This window comes from Alnus glutinosa, chromosome 5, assembly GCF_958979055.1.
Source record: "Alnus glutinosa chromosome 5, dhAlnGlut1.1, whole genome shotgun sequence".
Taxonomy (NCBI): Eukaryota; Viridiplantae; Streptophyta; class Magnoliopsida; order Fagales; family Betulaceae; genus Alnus; species Alnus glutinosa.
This window is the reverse complement of record NC_084890.1, coordinates 12762577-12773679: the sequence shown is the minus strand read 5'-3', so window position 1 is coordinate 12773679 and position 11103 is coordinate 12762577. Positions and strand designations below refer to the sequence as shown.

Here is an 11103-nt window from a genome sequence, read left to right as displayed (position 1 = left end):
AGAGGAACCCTAGAGGGGGTTAGAGGAGTCATTTTACATGGGTTTCTAGCCCTAATTTCGTTCTATAAAAGCCATAGCAATACCTCCTTGTTGGGAGAGTTCAGAGAACAGTAGCTAGGTTTAATTTCGTTCATTTCATAGTGTATTTCAGTAGCTTTTGTTCTTAGACACTTTCTTTTTGTAAAGCTTTTCTTTTATTTACATGGTTGTTCTTCATTTTCTTGTGGTGTTCTTAGTCATGGAAGGCTAGTAACCTCAACTAAGGTTGAGGATAAAACATTTCCATTGATGACACTCACACTCTTGTTATAATACTTGCACATTTGATGATATATCATATTTGTTATTCAAGTTCCATTCATTTAAATGCTTTATCTTTTGCAATGAATGTGGTTGTTGGTAGATATAGGACATTTAATGTGTTTCAACCGATGGATACATTGTTTTATCGGATTGAATGATGATATCCATTGTGATTTGTTCATTGAATGGATACATTGGATGATTTGATTTCAAATGAGTACTTTTTGTGATTTATCTTTGAGTTGGATTAATTTAATGGTTCTAGAGTATGTGGTTAAGAAACTTGAATGACATCCTAAACTTAATATTCTTTGGGTGTTCAAGTAGAAACCAAGAAGTGTGAGTTGTTGGATTTGGTTTGGTGGATTCCTTAGCCTTAGTTCCTTTTAATTTGCATATTTCATTTCATCTCTTTTGTTTAGTCTTTTACTCTTGAATCAATCATCAAACCTTTGGAACTAGGTTAAAATGAAGTTGATTAAACAAGACACCAAAATTTGACCATTTCCCTGTGGATTCGACCTCGCACTTGCACACACTATATTGCAAACGATTCGTGCCCTTGCGAGTACTCATTAAAGCCACGCTATACGCTTGAGAACCTACTATGGCACGTACTTGACTGCCACGGACGTGGCGTTTCTTCTGGTCATTACCAGATGCAAGGTGCTCCAGACCGTGCTGGAAAAGGCCTACGACTAGAAGTACGAGTGGGAGCCATACGTGATGGGTTTCAACTGAAGCTGAGGACCTGGTGTGGCAAGTATCACCACGCCAACGGAGAACATTGCCGTGGAGAAAATCGACCACGACCGACGACCCGCACGTCTCGTCGACGCAAAATTGGACCCAGTGGGATGTGGACTCCTGGTTCTTGGACAACCTAGGGCCTGGTGTGGCGAAACACGTGACTTGAGGGTGCTGTCCTTGGTGGGTATGAAGCATTTCAGGTTATTTATATTCCGGGGGTTTGAACCGGGTATTTGGTGGGTTTGAACCGGGTATAAAGGCTGATGGGGACAGGGGTATTTTGGGAATGTTTTTCAATTCAATGGTCACGTGCAACGCATGTGACCGATTTTTCGTCTAAACAGATGGGCGAATCGACAGATTGTATTTTTTGCCACGCGTTGGCAAGTTCGGGGAGGTCATGTCTAAATTTTGGTGCATTGGGGGTATATTGCCACAACATAGATAAATCAGGGGGGCAAAGTGTCTTTTCCCCTATTTTTTTATTACACTAATTCATCTTATCTTTTGATGTAAAATTGACACAAATGAAGTTTGATGAGCCTGAAGATGATATTTTGACTTTGAATTTCAATTCCAATGATATTCCAAGTTCATCAGGAGCAAATTCTATTAATATTCCTTGACATTGGCTTATATGTGGATGAGTTCTTTTTATGTAGAACTTTTTACTATACTCTTGGTTGTTAATTATGGGGTTTGTTTTGCCCTTACTAGTTGATTGAAACTGAATTCTGTTTTGCCCTTACTAGTTGTAAATTTTTTAGTTATGTTTAATTAACTTAAGTTTAATTTGAGAGGAATAGCTTAGCATTTATCTTTTTGTATTCCTCTCAAATTTTAACAGAATATTGATAGTTAAATATTGTCTGTAAAGTGATGTTGAGTTAATGGTTGCATTTTGGAAGATCACTAACAATCCAACCTTGATTGTCTAAGTTTTAGAGCTAGGATTAAAAACTCTTTATGCCTATGAAGCAATGTTTTGGTTTAATCCACTGCGTGAGGGGTGGTCTGTGAAGCAATGTTTAAGTTGTTGGCTTAACATGAAAAATATTTGCTTTCAGAGAAGGTGGTAGAACAGTGGGTGCAAGGGTTGTCTCAAAAGTAATTGGTTGAAATGCTGGTAAACTCCTTGTTCAATTTTTTGTGTCCTCTCATTTGTGTAAAGGCATGAATAGAGAATGGGGGTGCCACTTCTTGGAGATGCATGCAACATGATACTTGCTGACTTGTTGATGACATTTTGGTATTGCTTTTGTTTTTTATATGTGGTAGCGGTCTAACCGGCTACGTGGATTTTAAATTTATAAGTTTACCACTCGCAATAGAAGTATCGATTGTACTATAGTAAGGGTGATCGAACCACAGAGATTATGGGTTGTTTTGCGTAACAGGATATCTAAAGGAACATATCTAACTTAACTTAAGAGTAAAAATAAAAGTAAAGGTTGTAGAATTGAAGCTACAACAATAAGGTGAATAAATGAAAGCGGAAATTGAAAACAACTTAAAGAAAACTTAGGGTATTGATCTTGTCCAATCCTCAACCAATGAGATGCTTAAAGTCTATATAGATCTTCCTAATATGCATGATATGAGCGCGTAATGGGTGTCAACCATTACGACGACCTCGACATGAAAATACTTTAGTTAAGACGTAATCATAAAGCACCTAGTTTTACATTAAACAACTCTACGTAAAGATTTGAACTACAATTGAAAAATGTCTACTCTACCAAAGGTGTGGAGTGATTAATGCTCCCTAGCTTACTACTCTATAACACATCCTAATAAGCATACACAATACATGAAAACCCTAATTAGGTCACAATTATAAGGTATCTAGTTTCACACCGGTCTATTCCATATAAAGATTAAACTACAATGGAAATACATTTTACACTACTAAAGGTATGAAATGACCGGTGCTCCCTAGCATACCCTATAAGGTAACTCTAATAAGTAAACACATATCATGTCAAAAAGAACCATTGCAAAAGACATCGTTCTTGTTTCCAAGAACGTTGGTTTTACTTAAGAAATCTAAGAAAACTCATAGACAAGTTTAACTCTTTTTCATGAATAATTAGATTGGAATCTTGAAAACAAAACCTTTTGGCATGAGTTTGAGATCCTCTAGCCTTTAACAATTATCAAACATATCTAGAAAATCCTAAGAAGTTCAAGAACACTACATGGTTTTTGGAGAGGATTTTGATCAATCCCTAGGAACTAAATTAGCTATGCATAATTGAATCTAATCTATGCATGAAAATTAATGAAAACAATAAAGATTAAGCTAGAAAAGTGAAGAACAACACTATTATTAAACTAAGGAAATTCAGATTACATAAAAAAAAAAAAAAAGAGGAAAAACTAAACTAAAACTTGAAGAAAAAAGAGGAAAAAGAAAAGGAAATAAGCTCTCTGGATTTCGGTCCAGAGAGTAGCATCAAAGTAAATTAAAACACAAGAAATTAAAGTTGATACACCTGACCAAATCCGAAATCCCCAAAAGACGCATGTCTAAACCTAAATTCCTCATCTCATATATATAGAGAATTGGATTTACAAAAGACCATCAAGAATTAATTCTAGCCAAGTATTCAAAGCTGGTCGGCGTCCATTTCTATCCACAAAATCCAACTTATGATTTGAATTGCATAAAGAATTCAAAAGATCTTGAAATATCTGATTTTCTGGAAGACGGAGAATTCGATCGATCAATTATAAAGTCGATCGATCGCATTTCGCTCAATCGCAGTCGGGCTTGTCCTCGTTCTATCGATTGAGTTTCGCTCGATCGACTTTTCTTTGACTGATGAACTTCGATCGATCGATTATAAAGTTGATCGATCGATCGAATTGCCTTGGTCAATTCTTCAACTAATAGGAACAATCTCGAACTCTGGAAATAACTAAAATACCCTTGATGTATTTTCAGGTCTAATTCAAGTGTCTTGAATTAGATTTCAACTAAGACCTGAAAATAAGACATAAAACACAAAACTACAACAAGAACTAGGTCTAACAAATGCAAATTAATGGGTCTTGAATCGAATAATTCAAGACTTATCACACGCCCAAACTTACATAATGCTAATCCCTAGCATTACAACTAGAAATTAAAATTTAAACAACTAATCTACATCCTCTTTCGTGGGAAACGCGATTGCATTTAGCACATGCAACAAGCCTTTTAAACCCCTAGGCTACCCTAGTGGACGAGTGAAGTCTCGTGAAGGTTTAGCAGAAATGCTACCTACAAACATTATCTTTACAAAATATACATATTATATAATAGAAAGAAGTATCATCAAAACAATGGTTCATAATTCATAAGCAACTTTAAACTAATAAACTCCATCTTCACATAGTTCAGAAAATCATAGTTTACTCACTTGCAAATGGCCGGCTAAGATCTCACATGTTAGAAATGATGCAGTTTGATATTAACATACAATTATGAGGCTTTCAAAGAATATAACCTACATACATGCTCTAGTGTCTCAAAATTCCTTATATCTCTCGTTAGATGAAATAACTAAGGCATAGGCATACTTTAATATTATTTAGATTATTTATTATGGTTGTGCAATGTTCAACTCCTTTAAGCTTCGAAATGACCTATGTACCAAGTGTTAGGCCAATGACTCCCAAACCAGATGGCTTTAGGGCACTAGATGTACAACATCCCTAAAGGCTTAATAACTCATGTCAAAAAGAACTACGAAGTCAAACTAACCTTTATTATTAACTTACATCTTTTGACGCGAACACTCAATGCTTAATGAGGCAAGAGGTTCGGTTACTCAATGAAGTTTTTTTTTTTTTTTTTGTTTATTTTTTATATATGCTATATATGCCCACGTCATCCATCTAACAAGTAATCTTGGTTTTTCGAGACACTAAAAACCATATGCAAGGTATTAATTTAAGTACATACCCCACAAACAATATGTCAATGTATGTCATGATTTTTCAAATTTTTACATGTGAATCTCATAGCCAAAAGTAATTAAGCAGACTTAGACTCTAATTGTGTGGTCATGTGTTCAAAATTTTAAAATTGTCAATGAAAAGCAAATCACAATTATAAATCAACTAATTTCTACAAATCAACATAGATATTCACAAAGAAATTTGAAAAATTTGTACAAAATTCAGACTAAGTGTACTTCTTTACCCCTAAACTTAAAATAACACATTGTCCCCAATGTGTACAAAATGAAAGCATGGTCAAGGGATAAAGAAAACCTGAATGGGGAGGTATGGCTCATAGCATACCCTCAAACTTAGAGGTAAGAACACTTAACCTGAAAAAGAAAACTAAAAAGAAAGAGTAATATACAAGATAATAAAAAAAAACAAAAAAATTAGGCACACGGGTGTTTAAAAACTGAGCATGTGGCCTACTGGGTGATGTCAATCGATCAACTTAATAATCGATCGATCGAATATCGATCGATGTAACAAAACTCGATCGATCGAAACAAAAATAGATCGATCGAAACCCCTTTGAATGAAGCAGATCAATAAAAAGCATAAAAATAACAAGTATGAAGTATAAACACTCAAACAAAATGAATGGGGTGCTTCACAGGAGCGCTAAGTTTAACGTCTTAAGCCAGACTCATCAAAACTCACTGCTAATGAATGGATTTGTGTCTGGCAGTGGTTGAGCAAAATTTATCGTTTCGTGCCCATTCGGATCCTTGAGACTTAGAGGATAAGGCACTTCAGGTTTAAAATGTGCCTAAAGGAATTGTGTGGTGGAGTGTGGTGCTTCGATAAACACTCCCTTACCCTTGGCAAGTTTTGTCTTTTTTAATTGCCCTATTGGTTCAGTCTTTGTCTCTCCCACCTTTGAATTAATGACTACCCCTCCACTCCTAGGATTAGTAACCGGCTGACTAGAACACTTCCCCATCTCTCTCTCATTAAAAGACTTAGCTAGTTGTCCAAGTTGGACTTCTAGCTTTGCTATAGACTGAGAATGGGAATTCAGAAGCTGAGTCTAAGACTCAAATTTACTAAGACTAGTCAACACCTTTTCCTCAAATGTAGAATTACTAGGAGGTGGAAGGGTTGATTGCTATTGTGGGTTGGGAGGACGACTATTAGGTGGCGGCTGGTAAATTTGATTGTTGGATTGCTGATATGCTTGGTTTTGTAGTCCATTGCACTGTGGAACATTAGGCCGCCACATACTACTATTGTTTCTCAAGGCCAGGTTATAAGAATTATTAAAATGATCATTAACCGGTCTAGAGTAAACTGCGTTCATCTGCTCAATAGGAGGCTCAGAAGACTGTCCAACAATAGGACAATTTCCGGCTTGATGTGATGGGTCAAAGCAAAATGAACATGCATCATGTGGTAAGTGTATATGAGATGCAGTCGCAGGAACAAAACCAGATGCTAACAATTGATTTAACTTTCTAGAGAAGGCATCCACTTTGGCATTCAAGTCCAAAGGTTGGGATACCTCATAAAGAGTTTGGCTCTTAGCATTTGTCCTACGACCAGATGATGAATGGTGTAAAGAGTTTTCAGACAGATTTTCAAAAAGTGTCCTCGCATCATCCTCACTTTTCAACATAAAAGTATCCCCACATGAGGCATCTACCATCTGCCTATGAGGCTTAGTCAAGCCATCATAGAAGCTTTGTACTAACTGTCACTTGGGAATAGCATGATGTGGAAACTTTCGTAAAAGGTCTTTCATCCTCTCCCAAGTTTCATGAAAAGGTTCTCCCTTTATCTGTGAAAAACCAGTTATGGCTTTTCGTATATGATTGGTCTTTCCTATGGTAAAGTACTTCTTAAGGAACTCGTGTTGCATCTGAGCCCAAGAAGTAATGGAGTTAGTCTCTAAGGAAGTCAACTAATACTTAGCTTTTTCTTTTAAAGAGAACGGAAACAAACGCATCCTTAAAGCATCCTCTGTAAAATTCTGCAACCTTATGGTGGAGCAGATTTCAATAAACTCATCTAAATGCTTATAAGGGTCTTCAGTACTAAGTCCGTAAAATAATGGAAGCATTTGAATGAATCCGAACTTAATTTCAAAATGAGCTACCGTAATGTCCGGCAACTGAAGGCTTGAAGTAGGTGTGTATGTCGAGGGAACATAGTGGTCCCTCAACAGCACAGGCTTTGGTTCTTCAGCCATAGGTGATTTAGAATGGGCTCTTAGACGTGAGTTCCGTTTGGATCTACTTCGACTAGAAATCCGCTCTAAGTTTGGGTCGTATGGAAAAACAGGCAATGATAATGAACGACGACCAAACATACATCAACAAAAACTAATCTATATATACAAGGTACAGAAAAGAAATAAAATGAAGAAGGAAGAAAAACTAACCAGTTCTGCAATGAGACAGTGCAGTGCAGCTGGAGTGCTACTGTAGGAAAATTCGCTAGATCGATTGATTCTCTACAGGAAAGAAAAATGTAGAAAATAAATCTAAAACTAAACTAAAGTCTAAATATGCACATGACAGTAAGAAACTAAATGTAGGTTCGGTCCAGAGTTAGCAGAAAAATAGTGTTGCTTAAAACAAAAATCGATCGATCTAATTTTATGTCGATCGATCAAAAATTTAGGTCACAGAAAGTCAATCGATCAAATTTTCTGCAGAAATAGAATTCTGTAGAAAACAGACAAAACCGAATTAAAACACCGAAAACACTAGAAACAGTTTTTATACAGAACTAAAAACAGCTTATGGACAGAATTTACAATATGTACTAAGTCAAACTAAATACAATCCTAAATATCCTATAAAAAACCGTAAATACCCGGCAACGGCGCCAAAAATTGGTAGCGATCTAACTGGCTACGTGAATTTTAAATTTATAAGTTTACCACTAGCAATAGTATGTATCGATTGTACTATAGTAAGGGTGATCGAACCACAGAGATTATGGGTTGTTTTGTGTAACAGGAAATCTAAAGGAATGTATCTAACTTAACTTAAGAGTAAAAATAAAAGTAAAGGTTGTAGAATTGAAGCTACAACAATAAGGTGAATAAATGAAAACGGAAATTGAAAACAACTTAAAGAAAACTTAGGGTATTGATCTTGTCTAATCCTCAACCAATGAGATGCTTAAAGTCTATATGGATCTTCCTAATATGCATGATATGAGCGCGTAATGGGCGTCAACCATTACGACGACCTTGACATGAAAACACTTTAGTCAAGATGTAATCATAAAGCACCTAGTTTTACATTAAACAACTCCACGTAAAGATTTAAACTACAATTGGAAAACGTTTACTCTACCAAAGGTGTGAAGTGATTAATGCTCCCTAGCTTACTACTCTATAACACATCCTAATAAGCATACACAATACATGAAAACCCTAATTAGGTCACAATGATAAGGTATCTAGTTTCACACCGGTTTATTCCATGTAAATATTAAACTACAATGGAAAGACATTTTACACTATTAAAGGTATGAAATGACCGTTGCTCCCTAGCATACCCTATAAGGTAACTCTAATAAGTAAACACATATCATGTCAAAAAGAACCATTGCAAAAGACATCGTTCTTGTTTCCAAGAACGTTGGTTTTACTCAAGAAATCTAATAAAACTCATAGACAAGTTTAACTCTTTTTCATGAATAATTAGATTGGAATCTTGAAAACAAAACCTTTTAGCATAAGTTTTGAGATCCTCTAGCCTTTAACAATTATCAAACATATCTAGAAAATCCTAAGAACTTCAAGAACACTACATGGATTTTGGAGAGGATTTTGATCAAACCCTAAGAACTAAATTAGCTATGCATAATTGAATCTAATCTATGCATGAAAATTAATGAAAACAGTAAAGATTAAGCTAGAAAAGTGAAGAACAACACTATTATTAAACTAAGGAAATTCGGATTACATAAAAAAAATGGAAAAACTAAACTAAAACTTGAAGAACAAAGAGGAAAAAGCAAAGGAAATAAGCTCTCTAGATTTCGGTCCAGATAGTAGCATCAAAGTAAACTAAAACACAAGAAATTAAAGTTGATACACCAGAGCAAATCCGAAATTCCCAAAAGATGCATGTCTAAACCTAAATCCCTCATCTCATATATATAGAGAATTGGATATACAAAAGACCATCAAGAATTAATTCTAGCGAAGTATTCAGAGCTGGTCGGCGTCCATTTCAGTCCACAAAATCCAACTTATGATTTGAATTGCATAAAGAATTCAAAAGATCTTGAAATATCTGATTTTCTGGAAGACGAAGAATTCGATCGATCGATTATAAAGTCGATCGATCGCATTTCGCTCGATCGCAGTTGGGCTTGTCCTGGTTCGATCGATCGGGTTTCGCTTAATCGACTTTTCTTCGACTGATGAACTTCAATCAATTGATTATAAAGTCGATCGATCAAATTGCCTTGGTCAATTCTTCAACTAACAGGAAGAATCTCGAACTCTAGAAATGACTAAAATACCCTTGATGTATTTTTAGGTCTAATTCAAGTGTTTTGAATTAGATTTCAACTAAGACCTGAAAATAAGACATAAAACACAAAACTACAACAAAACGTTATATATACAACAAGAACTAGGTCTAACAAATGCAAATTAAGGGGTCTTGAATCGAATAATTCAAGACTTATCAATAAGCATAGAGAAAATAAATTAGATATTAGGTTGGAAATTTCTTGGTATTGCAAATTATCCAAAGATGTTCTTGTTCACTTCAGTAGTAAGTTTTTTGTTCATACTTTGATCAAAGCACACTCATTTCCAATTGGCCCAGTAATAGCAGACCCTGCAACCAGAACAGATCATACATGCACAAGGGGGAACTACAATTCAAAAAAAAAAAAAAAAAACAATCCACAAGAAATGAATTCCATTGAAGATCTCCTAACTTAACATAATAATAATAAAAAAATGAAACAAATAGTAACTATGTACTAAATCAGCATCATCTCCATAGACCATATTGTTCCCAAATGCCGCAGCTCAAAATGGCTTGGCAGAATTGATATGCCAAATTAAAATGATGTAGCTCAAAGCCTCAAACAGCATTCAAAAAGTCCTTTCAAAAAAATCGGGTCGTGTCAGGTTGACACAATCCGTTAAGTAATCGTGTTTATCGGGTCATTTTCGGGTTACCCGATTATTAATTAGACCATGTTCTGGTCACGGGTTCCAACCCGATTAATAATCGGGTCGAGTTCATGTTGGACCCGTTTACGTAATTGGGTCAGTCGAGTTGACCCGAACCTAACTCGTAAACCCGAATTGCCAAGTCTGCCTGGGTTTGGTAAATTATTATTATTATTTGAAAAAAAATATACATATACCACGCATTTAGGCGGGGTGTTACAGCGGGTGACCACCCTTTCGCAAGATAAGGTTTTGACTGGGCGACCATCATCGCAGGAGCCATAATAGATTGTTCCTCCTCAAAGCCCAAAGACTTTGAGTGGAGAGGGTTTCTCTTACCAGCCATCCTAGGGTACTCAAAAAATGCTAATGCCCTAATAATCGAGAGAATAGGCTCTACAAAAGGATATAGTTTTAGCTACACTGACAACAAGAGAAAATTCACGCCAATAGAAGATTCAAGATCTAAGGCAACCAAAATACGCACCAAAATAGCATAACCTAACAAAGAAGAACAAGAGGGAGTCTAGCAGATCCAACGGGGACAATGGTGAGAGGAGAAGACATATTAGGGGATGAGACAAGAGAAAAACAAGAGATTGGTTGGCGAAAAAGTGAAAAAGAAAGAAGAAACTGCCCCTTTATGAGTCCTTAAAAAATTTAAGGCCCCAACCCTTGATATTCAAATCGATTGACAATTAGGATCATTTTGTGCAACCTAGCAAATGAAGTGGCAGGGACATTGCACGACTCGCGATTGCTATTAGACGTTTCATGTCGCTCGTGCAACTTTTAAAGCAAAAACCACCATAATTCAAAAGAAAGAGGGGTCGAGTAATCAAGAAGATTCCCAATGCCTGATCAAATGAACAAGTTCGACATAGGAATGGTGGGAAATTGATATCCAC

General features: G+C 35.9%; 1 pseudogene; it reads left to right on the top strand.

Annotated features, from left to right (window-relative positions):
• Positions 1 to 6746: 6746 nt before the first annotated feature.
• LOC133869963 (small nucleolar RNA R71) lies at positions 6747 to 6844 on the top strand (annotated as a pseudogene).
• The last annotated feature ends 4259 nt before the right edge of the window (positions 6845 to 11103 follow it).